The sequence below is a fragment of the Anomaloglossus baeobatrachus genome, chromosome 5 (genome assembly GCF_048569485.1).
Source record: "Anomaloglossus baeobatrachus isolate aAnoBae1 chromosome 5, aAnoBae1.hap1, whole genome shotgun sequence".
NCBI classification, from domain to species: domain Eukaryota; kingdom Metazoa; phylum Chordata; class Amphibia; order Anura; family Aromobatidae; genus Anomaloglossus; species Anomaloglossus baeobatrachus.
Window position 1 is genome coordinate 570,002,979 of NC_134357.1, and position 22,187 is coordinate 570,025,165.

General features: G+C 44.9%; 1 long non-coding RNA gene across 1 annotated transcript in view; it reads left to right on the forward strand.

Moving 5' to 3' along the window:
* The first annotated feature begins 14,697 nt into the window (after positions 1 to 14,697).
* Positions 14,698 to 22,187, forward strand: part of LOC142312409 (uncharacterized) — a 46,143-nt gene continuing 38,653 nt past the window's right edge. Inside the window, exons 1-2 of the long non-coding RNA XR_012754378.1 lie at positions 14,698 to 14,784; positions 14,982 to 15,072. This is a non-coding gene — a long non-coding RNA (uncharacterized LOC142312409). The remainder of the gene's footprint in view (positions 14,785 to 14,981; positions 15,073 to 22,187) is intronic.

Below are 22,187 nucleotides of genomic sequence, written 5' to 3' on the forward strand. Positions count from 1 at the left end.
GCGATATATCGTTAGATACGTCGTTGTGTGTAACGGGGCCTTAAGTCTTTGGTTTTCTGATCTTATGTCGTTTCTATGGTATGGTATGGTATGTGATGACATGAAAGCCTTATGTGTCTAATATATACTACAGTTAAAATGTTTAGGGTCACTTAGATATTTCCTTATATTTGAAAGAAAAGCACTTTTTTTTTTCTTCAATGAAGCTAACATTCAATTAAACAGAAATCCCCTCTATACATTGTTAATGTGGTAAATGACTATTCTAGCTGCAAACATCTAATTTTTAATGCAATATCTACATAGGTGTATAGAGGCCCATTTCCAACAATCACCATTCCAGTGTTCTAATTGTACATTGTGTTTGCTAACTGTGTTAGAAGGCTAATGGATGTTTAGAAATCCCTTGAAAACCCTTGTGCAAGTATGTTAGCACAGCTGAAAACAGTTTTGCAGATTAGAGAAGCTATAAAACTGACCTTCCTTTTGAGCTAGTTGAGAATCTGTAGCATTTCATTTGTTGGTTTCATTAAACTTTCTATATACAGCTTTTCTAGTGATCCGCTGCTGACCTCTGATTGGCCAGCATATGATCATTGCAGCAGCTGTATACAAAGCTTGTATCTGAAGAGCGCCCGGGAATCTGTCCTCTGATATAAAGCAAAAAACCTACTCAAAATAATGTACGCAATCAGAAACCAAGTTTCAAAGAGTATAAAATCTCTTAATTTTATTTCAATTAGATTAAAATACAAAACAATGACAATATTATATCGATATAAATAAGCAAAAAATCGCCAATTCATAGGTCTAAAACCCAAAATATACCAACATCTTATAGAAAGTGCCTCCTGAAGAAGTTATAGCACGAAACACGTGTCGAGGTATCAGGTCTATCCAAATACCGCTCTGCAGTAAGTAGCCTTATATCAATGTCATTGTATTGTTCTATAATATTATTTTTGAATTTTCTTGATGTATTAATGCTATTTATTATTTTTTGCACTTTGAAAGCTCTACTTGTTACTAGAATTATCTAAAGCTGATGACATTGGATATAAGCTACATGCTATTATTTATTTCACCACTAGATAGTAGTAATATTCAATTTTGGAATAAAACACATCTAAAATAACGCTCTATATATTATAATGAATTAAAAAACCTTTTCTATATGATGTTGGTATATTTTGGGTTTTAGACCTATGAATTGGCGATTTTTTTGCTTATTTATATCGATATTATATTGTCATTGTTTTGTATTTTAATCTAATTGTAATAAAATTAAGAGCTTTTATACTCTTTGAAACTTGGTTTCTGATTGTGTTCATGGTTAACGAGTTTAGCTCAATATTTATATGATATTTATGATACAATTGTATTCAAAATAATGTGTTGCAAAGTGTGCACAGTACCAGCATTTTGATATAAAGCGCTGACTATGCAGCCCCAGCACGGGCAGTGATCAGCAAGGGGCCTGTGGGCCTGCACATCGCAAGTAGCATCAGTGGTCACATGCAGCTGTCAGGGCCAGGTGGACGGGTAGACCCAGGAGGTGGATCCACTGGGCCGAACTCCTAGATGGTGGTAAGGGGTCCAGTAGCTGGAGCACTATAGGCAGCAGAACAGTCCGTGCATAGGAGTATAACGGAGAAGTCCCTGGGACCACGGAGTCACTGATGGTAGTCCGAGTGACGCAGCTCAGGTTCGGAAGCCGAGAAGATGTCAGGCGGGGTCCGGAACCTTTGGAGCGAGATGACGGGTCACCGCAGGGATCCGAGATGGTACGGACTGTCAGGATGGCAGATGGACAGCGTTCGGGGTTTTCGGAATTCGGCAGGACTGGATGGCGAGGCAGGCACGGCTCTACAAGAGAGATAGGTGAGTATATCATAGAGAAACCAGGAGACCTGACTCCTAGCTTAAGAAACACGAAGATCAGGCCCCGCCCCCTTGGACATCAAACCTTTTTATACCCTGTACCTGTTTGCATCATTTCCTGTTAATGGACGCTGGCCCTTTAAGAAAGGGTCAATGACCGCGCGCGCGCCCTAATGCGCATGCGCGCGGCCCGAGTGCCAGAAGCCAGAGCAGGAAGCTGCGAGGAGAAAGCAGCAGGGCCGGGCTGGGGCTGAGAAGCCGACGGGCGCCGGGAGCGGGGACCAGGACGCCGGGGACGCGCCGGCAATGGATGCTGGAGAGCGGGGAGCGGCGGTGACCGGACCAAGGAACCGGGAAGCGAGGCAGGGGAGCCGGGGAGCGTGACAGGTGAGCCGGGGGGCAGCGCAGGGGACCCGGGGAGCGTGACAGCAGCCTACGGGCAGAGTCTTTGAGACCACTGCACTATGGGATATGTGGGAGGGTGCGGGAAAGGGGGGTAAGGACTCCATGCACTGTACCCATCCAGCAGGGCAGCAACATGAAGACGGCAGTGTTACCTGTCAACAAGGTCCTGCCCCTGTCAACGTGACTTCACAGGAAGCAGCAAAATCACGGCAGGAGCGGTCACATGGCCGCTTTGAGCCAGGGAGAGGGGCTGACAGCCGGGTAGGTAGTTAGTTGCTATCTACTTACCTTCCCCTATGTAGCCCAATAGTGAAATGACAAAAAAAAGGCAAAATAAGTCGGATAACCCCTTTAAGTGTTTAGTAGACATTAGTTCTAGTTTTCGATCAGTCGTATGCACATACAAAGGGTGCATCTTATCTCATTAACTAGAGCCAATGGAAGAAAAAAAGGGCAAATTTAGACTTGTGATGTCATCAAAGAACAAATTTAGCCTATAGGGGGCCATATCCTCCCACAGCCTAATCGTGTGGTGGGGTCCAGGACCAGAAGTTTTACTACAAGGTCTTTAGCGCTGGGGAAGAACTTTTCCAGGATGTTCTTCAATGGTATCGCGTGGCAAGACTTACACCTTCAGACTTCTCCTAAACTCACAGCGTACAGTACCTGCTGGCTATGGCCGAAGATTGAAAGTTTTATGGAAATTATGATGACCTCTGTCAGTTTGGGGGTTGATGCAGGTTGCCTAATCCGTGTCCTAACAAGCACTGTCCATTCCAGAACCGGTTCAGCCGCAGCGATCCAGCTGTAACATTGAACAATACATTCAAGACGTAGATAATAACGCTTTCGAGCTTGATCTCCAGTTCACAGAAGAGGATAAGCGGCTTCTGCTAGAGAAACAAGCCTGTGGAAATCAATGGCGTGTGTGTGTGTGTGTGTGTGTGTGTGTGTGTGTGAGTGTGCGTGCGTGCGTGCGCGTGCGTGCGTGCGTGCGCGTGCGTGCGTGCGTGTAACAATTTAATACTGAAAATAGGTCCAGTTGATAAGAGAAAGGGGTTGTTTGCTCTTTGGCGTCCGCTTCTACTTACAGAAGCCCCAATCCTTTATTATGTGGGCCATTAAAAACAGTCCTAAAAGGAGATATCTTGAAATCACAGTAGTTGTGCTTAAGGCTATGTGCGCACAGTGCGTTTTTCGCGTCGGTTTTGCGCGTTTTTTTGGGTGCGTTTTTGGCCTCAAAACTGCATGACTTTGCTTCCCCAGCAAAGTCTATGGGTTTTCATTTTTGCTGTCCGCACACAACTGTTTTTTTAAGCTGCGTTTTTGAGCTTGAAAAAAAAATGGACATGTCAATTCTTTCCTGCGTTTTTCTGCGTTTTCCCCCCATGCAATGCATTGGAAAAACGCAGCAAAGCGCAGAGATCAAAAACGCAGCAAAACGCAGCCAAAAACGCACCAAATCGCGGTAAAAACGCATGCGTTTGTTTGTGCGTTTTTAGCGGCCAAAAACGCACAAAAACGCAGCGTCAAAAAAACGCAGTGTGTGAACTTAGGCTATGTGCACACGCTGCGTTTTTTTGACGCTGCGTTTTTGTGCGTTTTTGGCCGCTAAAAACGCACAAAAACGCACCTGCGTCGAAAAAACGCGGCAAAAAACGCACGCGTTTTGCCGCGATTTGGTGCGTTTTTTTGCTGCGTTTTGCTGCGTTTTTGCTCACTGCGTCCTTATGCGTTTTTTATCAGTGAACAAAAAAAAAAGGTCTGATGTCATTTCCTTCTTCAATGTGTTCTTCATTCTCCACTAGTGTATGCAGAAGAGCAGACAGCTGCAGAACTACAAGGCTCAGCATCCTCGATCCAATAGTGTATGCAGGACAGCAGACAGCAGCTGTCGAACTACAAGGCTCAGCATCCTCCATCCAATAGTGTATGCAGGAGAGCAGACAGCAGCTGTCGAACTACAAGGCTCAGCATCCTCCTTCCAGGACTGTATGCAGGATTTCTTTGCCCCCCCCCAAAAAAAAAATGACGTGGGCTTCGCCATATTTTTGTATGCTAGCCGGGTACAGCAGGCAGGTACGGGCTGCCCCCAACCCCCAGCTGCCTATTTGTACCCGGCTGGGAACCAAAAATATAGGGAAGCCCTTTTTTTTAAATTATTTCATGAATTTCATGAAATAATTTAAAAAAAAAAATGACGTGAGCTTCGCCCCATTTTTGAGTCCAGCCGGGTACAACTAGGCAGCTGGGGATTGGAATCCACAGTACAGGGTGCCCATGCTTTCTGGGCACCCCCGCTGTGAATTGCAGTCCCGCAGCCACCCCAGAAAATGGCGCTTTCATAGAAGCGCCATCTTCTGGCGCTGTATCCAACTCTTCCGGCTGCCCTGATGCCGGGTGGCTAGCCAGGTAATAATGGAGTTAGGGCTAGCTGTATATTATCAGCTAGCCCTAAGCCCGAAATTCATGGTGTCACGCCAATATTAGACATGGCCGCCATGAATTTCTAGTAAAGATAAAAAAAAAACACAACACAGAAAAATATTTTTATTAGAAATAAAACACAACACAATTAGTGACTCCATCTTTATTGAAATAAACCCCCCTCCGCAGTAATCCTGGGTCAGGGTCCCGCGCCGTGCAATCCGGATCCAATATCATCTGATCGGTTTGCTGGAAGGCAAAGCGATCAGATTATGTGTCAGGTTCTAGGGGCTGAATCCCATCACACATCAGCTGATTGCATAAAAGCCGATTATACAATCAGCAGATGCATCAGTAGAAAAAAAAAAAAAATAATACTCACTTATGTGCTGAATTACCGGCAGCTCCCGGAGCGATGGGGCGGAGTCTGATCCCGTCCGATCGCTGCAGCAGCTGCCGGTAATCAGGGATGAAGTCTCCTGACGCATCCGCTGATACCGGCCGGGCGCCCGCGTCAGCCCGAGACTCGATCAGCTGATGCGTCAGGTGACTGCATCAGGTGATCCATCGCCAGGTCCTGCAAGCAAGGTCCTGCCCCGGGGAGACTGCGCACAGCCGGAGCGGGAGCGGCGATACCGTGACAGGAGCTGGGAGCGGGCATGGCACCGCGAGGCTGCAGACAGGTGAGTATAACTTTTTTTTTTTTTATTCTACTGTTAACTTTTGTTTTCGCAGCCGCTTCCACCTCCTGCCTGTACATGGCGCCGCACGGCAGCATACATGCACAGGACGGGAGATGGACGCGGCGGGTGACGGTACCGGGAGGATTCATGCTTCTGTCTATACTGACAGAAGGAATCCTCTTCCTGTACACGTCACTTTACTACCCACCTCCTGCGCTTATAGCTGCGTTTTTGGTCTTAGAAACGCACCAAAACGCAGCTATTTGCGTTTCTCATTGCGTCTTTCAACATCCCATTGAACTCAATGGATGAAAAGCGCAGTGAAAAACGCGGGAATAATTGACATGCTGCGTTTTTGTGGTCACCACAAAAACGCAGCTGAAAAAAAACGCTGTGTGGGGACAGCAAAAATGAAAACTCATAGACTTTGCTGGGGAAGCAAAGTCATGCAGTTTTGAGGCCAAAAAACGCACCCGAAAAACGCGCAAAAACGCCGAGAAAAACGCACCGTGTGCACATAGCCTTAGCCTAAAAGCGAAGAGTTTTAAAATCTTTTTTGTTCATATTCCTAACTGAACATATTACCTGAAGGACCCTGGTTGAAACGCAATCAAATGGTGCAATTGATCCAGGACGTTTGGCGGAACAGATACCAGAATATCAGCATCTAGCATCATCTTTCATGTCTCGCAAGCTTCCCTCATCCTTCTAGAGTCCCGATTCAACAGCTGTGCTTTATATAGTGGAGCAGAAGATAAACCCGTCTCCACTCGCCAAGCCGCCATCTCTCCATCAGGAAGCATAACACATACATGAAAACAAAAACGTGGACAATAATGGAATCCAGGGTTTATCTTGATTCTTCTCTGCTTCTGTTGATTTACAACTTGACATGCGTATTGTTGGTGTGGTGATTATTTTATTTACTTTTGTGCATACCAGCTCTGCATCGTCTGTAACCTAGTGGGTAGGCCTTGCTCCTCCAGTTTAACGTACAGTCAGTAGAAAAAACAAAACACAAATCTTTGTACTGGTGCACATGTTGAGAATCTCATATGCTGTAGATAAGGGGTCTCAAACTCTGCTGGGTGTATGGGCCGCACAGAGGAAAAAAAATAATTTGTGGGGGGGCGGGCGCATTCTTTACAAGACAAAGTGACATTTTTATTGCTACCATTTTTTTTTATTTTTCTTTACACACCTTTTGGATCACGGATTTTGAACATTTTTCACTTGTTTATTATAACAAATGTGCACATTCTTTGTTTAACCCCTTAAGGACGAAGCCAGTTTTGTACTTAATGCCCAGGCCATTTTTTGCAATTTTGACCAGTGTCACTTTATAAGGTTATAACTCTGGAACGCTTCAATGGATCCCGGTGATTCTGAGATTGTTTTTTCGTGACATATTGGGCTTCATGTTAGAGGTAAATTTAGGATGATATTTTTTTATTTTATTTGTGAAAAAATCTGAAATTTGACAAAAAAATTAAAAATTTTGCAAGTTTCAAACTTTTAATTTTTATGCCCATAAACCGGAGAGTTATGTCACACAAAATAGTTAATAAATAACATTTCCCACTTGTCTACTTTAGATCAGTGCAATTTTTGAAACAAAATTTTTTGGGGTTAGGAAGTTAGAAGGGTTCAAAGTTCATCAGCAATTTCCCATTTTTTCAACAAAATTTACAAAACCATTTTTTTAGGGACCACATCCCATTTGATGTGACTTTGAGAGGCCTGGGTGACAGAAAATACCCAAAAGTGACACCATTCTAAAACCTGCACCCCTCAAGGTACTCAAAACCACATTCAAGAAGTTTATTAACCCTTCAGGTGCTTCACAGGAACTAAAGTAATGTGGAATGAAAAAAAATAAAAATTAACATTTTACCTAAAAATGTTACTTTAGCACTAATTTTCTTACTTTTTCAAGAGGTAACACCAAAAATTGGACCTCACACTTTGTTACCCACTTTCTTATGAGCGCGCCGATACCCCACATGTGGTCAGAAACCTTTGTTTGGGTAAATGGGAGAGCTCGGAATGAAAGGAGCAATATTTGAATTTTGGAAAGCAAAGTTGGCTGAAACAGATTGTGGGCACCATGTTGCATTTACAGATCCCCTAAGGAACCTAAACAGCAGGAACCCCCTCAAGTGACCCCATTTTGGAAACTAGACCCCTTAAGGCTTCTATCGAGGGGTATACTGAGCATTTTGGACCCACAGGTACTTCACAGATTTTGATAACGTTACTTTGTCATATTGAAAATTGTAATTTTTTTCTCAAAAATGTTGCTTTAGCATCAATTCTCTCACTTTTTCAAGAGGTAATTCCAAATATTTGACCCAAATGTTTGTTACCCACTTTTTTATGAGCGCGGTGATACCTCACATGTGGTCTGAAACCTTTGTTTGGACAAATGGGAGGGCTTGGAACGAAAGGAGCAATATTTGAATTTTGGAAAGGAAATTTGTCTGAAAAAGATTGCGGGCACCATGTTGCATTTGGAGGACCCCTAAGGTACGTAAACAGCAAAAAACCACCACAAGTGACCCCATATTGGAAACTAGGCCTCTCAAGGAATTTATCTAGATGTTTGGTGAGTACCCTGAACCCCCAGGTGCTTCACAGAAGTTTATAACGTTGAGCCATGAAAATAAAAAAATAAAATTTTACCACAAAATTGTTACTTCAACCAGGTAGCTTTTTTTTTCACAAGGGTAACAGGAAAAAAATCACCATGAAATGTATTCTGCAATTTCTCCTGAGTTTGGTGATATCTTATATGTGGTGGAAATCAACTGTTTGGGCACACGGCAGGTCTTGGAAGGGAAGGAGTGCAATTTGACTGAACATTTGGCTGGAATAATTAGTGGACGCTATGTCGCATTTGGAAAGCCCCTAAAGTGCCTAAACAGTGGAGATCCCCCACAAGTGACCCCATTCTGGAATCAAGAAACCTCAAGGCTTTTATCTAGGTGTATATTGAGCATTTTGAATCCACGAATACTTTACAGAATTTGATAAGCTTAGGTTGCCATATTGAAAATTTTCATTTTTTTCACAAAAATGTTTCTTTAGCATCACATTTCTCACTTTTTCAAGAGGCAACAACAATACGTGGACCCCACAGGTTGTTATCCAATTTCTTGTGAGCGCAGGGATACCCCATATGTGGCCAAAAACCTCTGTTTGGATATATGGGAGGGCTTGGAATGGAAGGAGCACCATTTGAATTTTGGAAAAGTTGAAATAAATTGCGCGCACCATGTCACATTAGCAGGGCCTCTTGGGTACCTATACATTAGAAACCCCCCACAAGTGACTCCATTTTGGAAACTGGACCCCTCAAGGATTTTATTCAGGAGTATAGTAAGCATTTTGAATCCACAGGTACTTCACAAAAATGTTGCTGTAGCAACAAATTTCTCACTTTTAGGCTATGTGGCCATGATCCAGCGACACGGCGTCCAGTACACAGTGTCAGCCTTCCTACAGAGATGCGAGTGTTGTCCACGGGAGAACGCAGCTGCCCATGCCCACGATTTGGGTTCAGGCTGCTGTGGAGCTCTATGCTACCTGCAGAGCACACTCATCTCCGCAGCATAAATTGACATGCTGAGGCTCGGGAAGCTGCGCCACACGTCAGTGTATCCTGCGGAGAAAAGAAGCACAGTGGGCACGGGATTTCTAAAAATCCTTCCACTGTGCTTCTACTGCACAACGCAGCGTTATGGACGCAGGGAAAACACTCTGCGCCCAAAACGCTGCAAACCCTGATTGTGGGCACATACCCTAAAATGCTACAATGGATGAATGGATAGATGTCAAACATATATAACGTCCCACCCCCCTGCATATTCTAAGCTGGCGCCCTTTAGTACCTTTCATGTGGCACTAAAGGGTGCCTAGCCTTGTATTTATCCCAAAAAGAAAAAAAATTAATTAAAATAAATGACGTGGGGTCCCCCCTATTTTTGATAGCCAGCTAGGGTAAAGCAGACAGCTGTAGCCTGCAAACCACAGCTGACAGCTTCACCTTGGCTGGTGATCAATTTGGAGGGCTCCCCAAGCTGTTTTTTTTTTTAATTATTTATAAATAAATAATTAAAATAAACAAACAAACGTAGGGTCCCCCCAAATTAGATCACCAGTCAAGGTGAAGCTGACAGCTGGGGTCTGGTATTCTCAGGGTGGGAAGAGCCATGGTTATTGGACTCTTCCCAGCCTAAAAATAGCAGGCCGCAGCCGCCCCAGAAGTGGCGCATCCATCAGATGCGCCAATCCTGGCGCTTCGCCCCAACTCATCCCGCGCCCTGGTGCGGTGGCTAACGGGGTAATAAATGGGGTTGATACCAGATGTGTAATGTCACCTGGCATCAAGCCCAGCAATTAGTTATGTCACAGCGTCTATTTGATACCAGACATAACTAATTGACAGTAATAATAAAAAAAAATTGACAACAAAAAAAAAATTTATTTGAAAAAACACTCCCCAAAAACATTCCCTTTTTGGCCAATTTATTGAAAAGAAAAAAAAAAAAAAAAAATCAAGTCCCTGCTGTAATCCAGTGTGAAAGTCCCGCGGCGATTCTGGACCTTCTAGAATATGGGGGGCACGTTCAGGGAACGTATCCCCCATTTTCTAGGTATGCAGACCATCCATTTGACGAGAGTGGGTGCAAAGAATTTGCACCCACCCTCCCCGGGTCACAGCTACAGACTCTGTGCAAGCAGCAGCAGCCAGCGTCTGAGTCACAGACACAGGAAGCTGTCAGCCGCGCTCTGCACGTGTGACCGGCGTGCACTGTGAAGGAGGAGGGGGCCGCGGGGGATCAGAGCTAACAGGTATGTAGGACACCGGGGAACACCGGGCGGGTGGGAATAGGGGGTGACCTGGTAGGGCCTGGGGAGCAGGTTTCTGTCGTATGTGTCATAGCACATGCGACAGAAACCATAGGAAAGGGGGAAATGCGGCCGGCGCGCTGCTGTGCGCGCCGGTATGTGCAGCGCCATATTAGATTTTCGGGAGGAAGGGGGGTGTGGGGGGACACTTTGGCGACACCGGGGGACCGGAGAGGACCGGGGGATGGGATTTATCTCCCATCTGACATGTTTGTTTATGCCAGATGGGAGATAAATGAATTTTTACCGGCGCGGTCATTTACTGAAACCTGATCATCGGTATACGGTGTATACCGGTCATCAGGTGAGCGGGGACCGGAAAAACCGGCCAGAATCATGATCTCCAGGGTCTCAGCTACCCCCGGCAGCTGAGACCCCGGAAATTTTCTGACTCTGGGGGGCGCTAGACCCTTTTTTCCGACCGCCGTTAAAAAGCGGCGGATCGGAAGAAGTACCCTAATTTGTCACCGTTAAAAGGCGTATCGGCGGTCGTTAAGGGGTTAAATATAAAAAAAAATACATTTTGATGGTAAAAAAAAAAGTCATGTCTTATTTTCAATTTTTTTTCAATACATTTTATCCCCTTCTTGAAACTCTTACAATTAGCACCATATAGAAATTTTGGCCAACATCTTTTAGTAATGTTTCCCATTTTGTTGTAATGTGCCCATCCTTGTCACCTTGTTGTATTGTGCCCCATCCTACAGTAATGTGCTCATCCTTGTCCCCATCCTAATAGTAATGTTCCCCATCTAATGTTCCCCATCCATGTCCCCATCCTATAGTAATGTGCCCATCTTGTCCCCATCCTATGGTAATGTGCCCATCCTTGTAATGTCCCCATCCTATAGTAATGTCCCAATCCTATAGTAATGTCCCCAGCCTTATCCGCATCCCATAGTAATGTGCCCACCTTGTCCCCATCCTATAGTAATGTGTCCCATCACTGTCCCCTTTTACTAATCTGCCCATGCAGGTCCTCTTCTTGTAGTAATGTGCTATTTCCTGGTATTCTGCTTGTAGTTATGTCCCATACTGGTCCCTTAATGTGCCGTTCTTCACATACACACATGAAAAAACACCATTCTTCTCACCTGTCCCGTGTTCCCTCGGCTGCCTCATCTCTGCTTCTTGCTGTCTACTGGCCCGTGCCCCCATTGACTATCGCTGCCGGTACAGGGGCCACCCGCAGTCACTGTCAGTGCTTTGTCAGATGATTGTTTTGCCGGCAGTGCGCGCGTAGAGTGAGGCTCTCTGTGCCCAACGTTTCCAATGCAGCCGTAGCCGTCCACCAATCAGGTAAGCAGCTGAGGTCAGGCAGTTTCCATTGGAGGAATAGTTGTGCACAGAGCGCTTGACTCTGAGTGCGCAGCGCCGGCAAAACATTCATCTGACATAAAGCGCAGACAGTGGCTGCAGGTGGCCCCTGCACCGGCCGCAATAGTCAATAAGGGCACGGGCCTGGGGGCCGCACGAAGCAGCCTCAGGGGCCACATGCGGGCCGCGTGTTTTGAGACCTCTGCTGTAGGCTGTGGGACCTTCATCTTGCCTACTTTTGTTGTTTCTTTGCTTTTGGAAGTGAGCTAGTCCGATGAGGAAACTTTGTACAGTATGAACAGTACTATGTATGACATATAGTCAAGGGAATGTTAATATAGTAAGTAATTCATAGATATATTCCCAATGTGCAAATAATTTTATTGGTAAAAAAAACACACTTAGGCTGCTTTCACACTACGTTTTTTTTAACATGCGTCATGAACGTTTTTTTGCTGTAAAAGCGGATCCTGCTTTTACAGCAAAAAAACGCATGCAAACGCATGTGTTATTTTGCAGGATCCTGTCACTTTAAGTTTATGGGCGGGCATTGGAGTCATGTGATCGGGAGTCAGTGGAACTGAACGTGATAGACTGGAAGCCGGCATCTAACAGCTGCGGAGGCTCGTAACCAAGGTAAACATCGGGTAACTTGCTTGGATACCCGATATTTACCTTGGTTACGAGCATCCGCAGCTGCTAGAAGCTGGGTCCCTGCACAAGTAACCAACGTAAACATCGGGTAACTAAGAGAAGCGCTTTGCTTGGTTACCCGATATTTATCTTGGTTACGAGTGTCCGCAGCTCTCAGTCGAGGGAGAGGGAGAGGGAGAGGGGAGGGAGGGGGGAGGGGAGAGAGGGGGAGGGTGGGAGAGAGCGGGGGGAGGGGGATAGGGGGGGGAGGCGGGGAGGGAGGGGAGAAGGGGGGGAGAGAGGGGGGGAGGGGGGGAGAGAGGGGGGGGAGGGTGATAGAGGGGGAGGCGGAGGGAGAGGGGGAGGGAGAGAGGGAGGGGGAGAGAGACAGAGAGGGAGTGGGAGAGAGACAGAGAGGAAGGGGGGGAGAGAGGGAGGGGGAGAGAGGGAGGGGGAGAGAGACTGATCACCCGAGGCTGGTTTCTGTGCATGCTCAGTAGAGTAAGCAGGATCCTGTCTATCAGCATGCCAGCGTTCACATGCGTTTCCATGCAGTATAGTCAGGATCCAGCAATTTGCAGTATTTGGATGCAGCTCAAAAACGCTACAAGTAGCGTTTTTGAAAAATGTTAAAAAACTGCAACTCGCTGGATCCTCACTATAACGCATGTGAACGCATGTTGACGCGAGTCCATTGCAAATGCATTGAAATGAAAACGCATTTGCACTGGATCCGTTTTTGCGTTAAAAAAACGTTCAGGACGCATGTTAAAAAAATGTAGTGTGAAAGCAGCCTTAGTAACACAAAAAGTGCTAATCCCAGATTAAGGTTTCATACACAGGTAATTTCACTAGACCCTACATATGATATAACTCCCCATCTGTTCCTGGATACCAGGAGCAGAATGAAGAGAGCAACTCAGGTCTATATGACCATATAAATCACACAGGGTACGGTTTGATACAAATGGTGCCTCCCTGACTGGTGAAGGTGGAATCTTTACAGCATGGACTGTGCCGATGCAGGATCATCCTGGACCAGTACACCATGGAACTTCATCTCTGATGTTTATACCTTTATTCATCTTTTGCTAAGGCCTCCTGAAGAACCATTGTATATGGGGAAATGCGTTGAGGCAAAATCACCTGGCTTATTTATAATCTACGGTGTATACAACATACAGAGGACTATAAACCTTTGCCAGCAGCACTCTTCATCTATCCACTTTAGTGGAATATGCGTCTGTGAAAGACTATCTATCTTTAGTTAAGTACTGTTGAGTATTTGTTATATCTTAGCTCTGTGCATATTTATATGTTTGTATCAAACCGTAACCTGTGTGATTTATATGGTTATATAGACCTGAGTTGCTCTCTCCATTCTGCTCCTGGTATCCAGGAACAGATGGGGAGTTATATCATATATGTAGGGTCTAGTAAGATTACCTGTGTATGAAACCTTTATCTGGGATTAGCACTTTTTAAAAGTTGCATTTAATGAATTGGCCAAAAACATCAGAAAACCGCAAGCACGGCCGTAATGAAGAGCAAAAAAACCTCAAAACAGCTGAACACTATTGTCATCATCTTATCATTTCTGTGGTCTGTAATTGGGTATAAATTCTCCAGTTATTTTATTATTACACAGGATCTCTAAAATGTTACCTCATCATCTTCTCCCCATTCATGTCCCTACAATATCGTATCCTCTCAGTGGAGATCTTCTATATAAGAGAATTCTCCTGATTGCTCCGTGAAGGATGGATATGGACAGGGACAAGATGGCGGAGAGGATATTACACCTCACCCTAGAGATCCTCTTCCGGCTTACTGGAGAGGTGAGAGATTCTGATGACGTCACATTACATCATTCTTATCTATGGGAATAACAGATGGACAGAACTGGAGAGGTGAGGACTCTGGAAATGTCTGGAGTGAGATTTATTACTGTGTCTCTCCATAACCAGGATTACACAGTAGTGAAGAAGACCTCTAGTGAGCGCTGTCAGGCCCCTGTGTCTGAGGGATGGGGAAGACCCCTGAGCCCAATCACGGGGCCTCACCCCCCGATACATGAGGACATCAATGACCAGAAGATCCTAGAACTCACCTACAAGATGATTGAGCTGCTGACTGGAGAGGTGACACTGCTGGGAATGCTGGGACATTATACAGTAACTCTATGAAGGGATCGGGGGTGACGGTATCATTGTATGTGTCAGGTTCCTATAAGGTGTCAGGACGTCACCGTCTATTTCTCCATGGAGGAGTGGGAGTATTTAGAAGAACACAAAGATCTGTACAAGGACGTCATGATGGAGGTTCCCCAGCCCCTCACATCACCAGGTAATAGACAGGACTAAATACACACGGCCTATAATTATCTGTATGTAAGGAATGACTTCAGTCCCTGTATGTGTCTCCTCCAGGTCTATCCAGTAAGAGGACAACACCAGAGAGATGTCCCCGTCCTCTTCTCCCACAGGACTGTAAACAAGAAGACCCCGATGTTCCTCAGGATCATCAGGTAGATGGAGAGAAGGTGCCATGAAATCTCCCTATGATGTGTAGACGGCTGTGAAGGTCTTGTGCTCAGTCTTGTTTTATCCTCCAGTATTATATGTGTTATAGTTGTGTAATGAGAGCGGTGGAGATGGCAGAATTAGAGCTGATCATAGATGGGACTTCTCCATCTGTCTGTGACTTCTACAATATTTGTTTCAGGGGGAAGATCTGCCCCATATTAATACTACAGAGACATATGTGAGGGGTGATGAGCGGTGTAAAGAGGAGATTTCTACAGATGACCGCCCAGGTGAGTAGTCGCCTCTACATTTATTACTCACTGGTTGATATTAGGTGTTCGGTTTTGTAGGCCTCTATTGAACCTGTATTTTGATTTTTGCCACTGTTTCACAAGCTACACACTTCTGAGCAATCTTTTAAGTAATTGTTGAAGGTCTCAGGACCTGGACATCCACCGATCTGCAGGCAATTAAAGAGGACCTTCATAATACATTGGAAACCCAGAAAGAAAGGAGTCTTTAGATTTTGTCAAGAGTAGAAAAAGTATCCAAATAAGCAACACTATATTATTATAATAATTTATTAAATTTTTGCTCCAGGAAACAAATAATTAAGTAACAACATAATATAGGGAAGGGGTATAGTGCAAAAGGGGAAAGAACCCCACGTGCCCCTGGAATAAAAGGACCAGTAAATATGATGTATACATTTAGTAATGGGATACAGTGGGAACTAACATTAGATGGTGCCAAACAATTGTCACTAACAGGATTACATCATATTGATTGTAGTCCACTACCATCCATGAATAATTACACAAAGACAACCAAACTCACTCACCCATAACTAGCAGCTCAATCAACGTTTGATACTGAGGTTACACGTGGGGACCGACGTTACAATTGGACTTTCATAATACATGTATATATCACTAAAAAGAGGCTGATTACAAGTTTTGCTGTGCCCTCTGTATTGCAGAGATATGGGTTATTGAATTTTAGGGTGCCTGATATGCAATTTTCCCCTTCAATAAGTGGGGCTTTAACAGAGATTCCTCGTGGGAGGTGAGGCGGTGTTACTTTTTCCACGTTATGACACTGCCCAATCATAGGAAAATTAGAGAGGGGGAAGAAAACATAAGCCTACAGAGATTGTCAAGACATTCTTCGCTTGACCGCGCTGAGAACTCTTCATCACCGTTGCCTCCTGTCATTACAGAAGTGGGAGAGGAGGAAAGTGCAGTGTGGAGAGGCTGGAGCAGTGAAGATCATCGTTTGGGCAGCATTTGTCACATACAGTGCTCTGGACATACTACAGCTATTGGGGCATTCCATCAATCTCTTTATTCTCCGATAGTTGTAGCAGGTCCAGAGCAATACACATGACAAATGCTGGTCCCAGAATGATCGTTACTTCTTTGCTAGCAAGTCCTTGTGTGGTTTCTTTTTTTTTTTTTTTTTAAGCTTTTTCCCCCATGTAAGATAATTGTCTTGCCTTTTAAGTAGCAGAGTAAAATGCAATGGCTCCTCTTAGCCTGTGAAAAAGCAATGGCTCCTTTTAGCCTGTGAAGAAGCAGAGGCTCTTTATAGCCCTTGAAGAAGCCATGGCTCCTTTTAACGCGTGAAGAAACAATGGCTCCTTTTAGCCCATGAAAAAGCAATGGCTCCTATTAGGCCGCAAAGAAGCAATGGCTCCTATTAGCCCGCGAAGATGCAATGGCTCCTATTAGCCCGCGAAGATGCAATGGCTCCTATTAGCCCGCGAAGATGCAATGGCTCCTATTAGCCCGCGAATATGCAATGGCTCCTATTAGCCCGCGAAGATGCAATGGCTGCTATTAGCCCACAAAGTAGCAATGGCTCCTATTAGACCGTAAAGAAGCAATGGCTCCTTTTAGCCCATGAAGAAGCAATGGCTCCTTTTTAGCTGTTGAAAAATTGTTTTTAGCTGTTAAATTTTCCCCCTGCAGGGCAGGATTTCTTCTCAGCAGTAGCACTGTATGGAACATAATAGATAGGCAAAATATTTCTGGGTAATTCCCCCAGTCATCTGGCTATCTCCTCCCTACTTTAGTTTTTTTTCCTTTGTCACTTGTTGTCTGATTACTCTGTGTGAGTGTGCTGTGTGATAGAGTTTTGGTTAGCTGTTTGTCTATCACTATTGGTGTTTACATGTTCCTGTCCCAGAACCCTCCCCTCCGGGGTAGGGAGAGAGGGGGTATTAGATCAGGGCTGGTCAGGAGCAGGGTTAGGATGGAGCCCCACACATCGTCACCATCATACGTTTTTCTGGGCTCAGGGACAGCTAGGGCCCCCCTAGCCTGAAGGCCAGTTTAGAAGCCCTGGTCCCCTGTTATCCCTTGCCACCTCGTGACAGTTGTGGACAGTTTCCTATTGTTATCTCTACTATAGATACATTTGGCCTCTTTCATGTGGGCCCTCTACCCATTTGGATTTGTTATCACTTTTTCCTAGTGGTCACACATTATAAATATTTAGGGATCAACATTCATCAAGACAGTAAAGGGGATCTGTCTTCTAACATTCTCCTACTATTAGATTATGCTATGTTTACTCTCTGGGGAAAACTACCTTTATCAGTACCGGGACGCATAAACCTAATTAAGATGATATTATTTGCCAAAATTCAGTTACACTGTGCAACACAATGTGGTACCTATCCCTAAGTCCTTCTTCATGAAATTTAACTCTCTAAACTTAAATTATCTACCTTTCAAAGACCCAAAAAGCTTGGGGGTAGAACTTAGCCAGAATTTTTTCTTTACTAGATAGCAGGCTAGTTAAAGGTTCTAGGCAATTGGATGCTGGGTTCTCAACTGCCAAATTGTCAGAAGTGGCAAACACTAGCTTCCTACAAGGATTTTTCAAGCTTGCTTAATCTGATATTCCCAAATTTTAGTTTTTAAACAAAGTCCAAAAAAAATGAGGTGCATGAAAGTTAGAAAAAATCATTACTGTATATATCAAAACCCATGAGATGCAATATAGGATGTCCCCATTCTGATATATGTGACTCTCATCCTGGTATACATGTCCCTATTTTGGTATATATGGCCCTTATCCTGGTCCCATCCTAATGAGTCCCATCCTGGTATATATATCCCCATCCTGGTATATTTGTCCCCCATCATGGACCCATCTTGGTGTATATGTCTCCAATCACGCCGCACACATAGAAAAATGATTATACTTACCATCCCTCCGCTTCCCCGGTACTTCTGATGCTGGCAGCTCACATCAGTATGTAAACGGTGCAGCACATGGCGTCAATGCCATGTACTTTTTGTTACATGTTACCTTCAGCTGCTGGAATATTGACCGCTCCCATGCCAGGCATTATGAGCGTAGGGAGCAGTGAATATTCATTTTTTATAATAGCGCACACACGTGATCGCCCAACCGCTACATAAGCAAGGGGCTGGGTGATCATGTGTGCGCAATATTAAAGAGAATAAATATTCATTGGTCCCCACGCCCATTATTTCATTTACCTCTCTGTGCTGAGACGAGGGAGGGATTAGGGGCGAGGGAAGCAGTGAAAATTCATTTTCTTTATTAACTAGCACACTGTTAGCTCTAGTGCCGTCTCCTACCTCCTGTGATCTGGGCTCCTGTGACCCACTCCTCCGCAACCGCCTATCCCCCTCAGTCACAGGCAGGACTATAAGATATACCCTCAAAATTTGGAGACCAAAAAATTGCGTCATATAGTCCGCAAAATACAGTATATTGTTTCTATACTTCTTCAACAGAACATGGATTTTAATTGACTTAACCTCTTCATGACATATGACGTACTGAGTACATCATGGATCGTGTCAGGGTGATCCCCGCCAGCTGCCGCAGAGATCACCGCACATGTCAGCTGATTTGAACAGCTGATGTGTGGTCCTCCCAGGTGCGATTGGATCCGTAATCCACCCATGCCTGATAACCCCTTACAGCATGGTGTGAAATTGTCACAGCACGCTATACATGCCGGCCGCGTTAACCATTTACTTACCCGGCTCCATCAGAAGTCACATGACGTGGTCACGTAGAGCTGATGATTGCAATTGTCATGTGATGACTCCTGTAGCTATAATGAGTCACTGCCTCTGACACCCGGCAGAGCGCCATGTGTGAGAAAAGAGCAGCTTTTCTGCAATTCAGAGTAATGCAGCTGTGATCTGCAAAGAAGAATGAGCGATCAGACTGCTGATCTTTATAGTCCCCCAAGGGGACTAGTAATAAATATATATGTTAAAGTTTAAAAAAATAAATAAATAAAAGAACATAAAAGTTCAAATCACCCCCCCCCCATTTGTACAATTGAAATTTAAAGGGTTACAAAAAATACACACATTTCATATCGCCGTGTTCAGAGACGCCCAATCTATCAAAACAGAAAATCAATTAACCTGATCGATAAACTGCGCAGCGGCAAAAAAATTACAAACGCCAAAATATTGCGCAAAATGCAATAACAGGCGATCAAAACGTAGCAACTACATAAAAATGGTACTATTAAAAATGTCAGCTTCAGACACAAAAAATAAGCCATCACTGAGCCATAGATCCCGAAAAATGAGGACACTACGGGTTTCGGAAAATAGCGCAAAAAGTACACCACTTTTGTTTGGACAAACTTGGGAATTTTTTTTAACCTCTTAGATAAAAGTATACTTGTTTGGTGTCTACGAACTCATACCGATCTCAGGCATCACACTCATACATCAGTTTTACCATATATTGAAAACGATGAATAACAATATCCAAAAACAATTACACAATCTCACTTTCTTTGTCGCTCCTAATTGGGAGACCCAGACAATTGGGTGTATAGCTATGCCTCCGGAGGCCACACAAAGTATTACACTAAAAGTGTAAAGCCCCTCCCCTTCAGCCTATACACCCCCCGTACTGCTACGGGCTCATCAGTTTTTATGCTTTGTGCGAAGGAGGTCAGACATCCACGCATAGCTCCACAGCTTAGTCAGCAGCAGCTGCTGACTATGTCGGATGGAAGAAAAGAGGGCCCATAACAGGGCCCCCAGCATGCTCCCTTCTCACCCCACTCTTGTCGGCGGTGTTGTTAAGGTTGAGGTATCCATTGCGGGTACGGAGGCTGGAGCCCACATGCTGCTTTCCTTCCCCATCCCTCAATTAGGGCTCTGGGTGAAGTGGGATCCCATCGGTCTCCAGGCACAGGAGACCGTGCTCCATCCACAGCTCCTGAGGACCCTGCTGGATAGGAGCCGAGTATCGTTCAGGGACATGGCCCTGCTACTTGGAGGTACTCTGTGTCCCCGTGGGGACCGCGCACAGCAACACTCCAGCATTGCTGGGTGTGCTAGTGCACCGGGGACAGCAGCGCTGGCTGCATTTGTGCCACTATACACTTCAGCGTTGCTGAGTGTGTTTGTGTCTTTCTTCCCGCCCCCAGCCCTGCCAGTCAGGGGAAGGGCGGGACGCTGTACAGGTCGGCAGCACTGAGGGCTGGAACATGCTTTGCATACTCCACCCCCCTCACTCTGCACAGTGGGGCACCAGTTCCCGCACTTTTCTGGGTCACGCCCACGGCTCCCTCCTCTCCCCAGGACGCTGGCAGCCATTCCTCTCAGCTCTGCTAACGCTGGAGAGGAGAGACAAGCTCAAAGAGACCCAGGCAGGAATTCTGGTGCCCACACAAACGCTTTGCGCAGGTGGTAAGCAGCACCTGTGGTGCTGGCCCCACTAGTGCAGAAGTGTACCTATAGATTACATTTACACTGTATGGTGCACTGTTGATTTTTGTCTATATACCCTCCTGTATTGCTCAGAGGAGACAACAGCATGTCGTCCACAAATAGCAAGGGTGCCAAAGCACAGACTTACTATGCTGCCTGTGCAGCATGTACGGCTATACTGCCGGCAGGTTCCACTGACCCTCATTGTGTGCAATGCTCGGCCCCTGTGGCACTTTCTCAGCCAGAGCCTCTGCTAAGGGTGGCCCAGGGAGAACCACCTGTTAACACTGTCCAGGTGACAGGGACGGAGTTTGCAGTTTTTACTGAAAGACTTTCTGAGACTATGGCCAAGATATTAGAAGCCTTGCAGTATCATAGTATCATAGTTTTTAAGGTTGAAGGGAGACTCTAAGTCCATCTAGTTCAACCCGTAGCCTAACATGTTGATCCAGAGGAAGGCAAAAAAAACCCCAATGTGGCAAACAAGTTCCAATGGGGAAAAAATTTCCTTCCTGACTCCACATCCGGCAATCAGACTAGTTCCCTGGATCAACACCCTGTCATAAAATCTAATATACATAACTGGTAATATTAAATTTTTCAAGAAAGGCATCCAGGCTCTGCTTCAATGTTAGTAGTGAATCACTCATTACAACATCATGCGGCAGAGAGTTCCATAGTCTCACTGCTCGTACAGTAGAGAATCCTCGTCTGTGATTATGATTAAACCTTCTTTCCTCCAGACGTATCGGATGCCCCCGTGTTCCAGTCGCAGGCCTAGGTGTAAAAAGATCTTTGGAAAGGTCTCTGTACTGTCCCCTCATATATTTATACATTGTGATTAGATCCCCCCTAAGCCTTCGTTTTTCCAAACTAAATAACCCCAAGTTTAATAACCTGTCTTCGTATTGCAGCCCACCCATTCCTCTAATAATCTTGGTCGCTCTTCTCTGCACCCTCTCCAGTTCAGCTATGTCCTTCTTATATATCGGTGACCAGAATTGTACACAGTATTCTAAGTGCGGTCGCACTAGTGACTTGTACAGAGGTAGAACTATATTTTTTTCATGAACACTTATACCTCTTTTAATACATCCCATTATTTTATTAGCCCTGGCAGCAGCTGCCTGACACTGGCCACTAAAGTGAAGTTTACCATCCACCCATACACCCAAGTCTTTTTCTGTGTCTGTTTTACCCAGTGTTCTACAATTAAGTACATAATCATAAATGTTATTTCCTCTACCCAAGTGCATGACCTTACATTTATCTACATTAAACTTCAATTGCCACTTCTCAGCCCAATCCTCCAATTTACATAAATCTCCCTGTAATATAAAATTATCCTCCTCTGTATTGATTACCCTGCAGAGTTTAGTATCATCTGCAAATATTGAAATTCTACTCCGCATGCCCCCAACAAGGTCATTTATAAATATGTTGAAAAGAAGCGGGCCCAATACTGACCCCTGTGGTACCCCACTATGAACTGAGACCCAGTCCGAGTACGTACCATTAATAACCACCCTTTGTTTCCTATCACTGAGCCAGTTTTTAACCCAGTTACACATATTTTCCCCTATCCCCATTATTCTCATTTTATGTACCAACCTTTTGTGTGGCACCGTATCAAAAGCTTTTGAAAAGTCCATATACACAACATCCACTGCATTTCC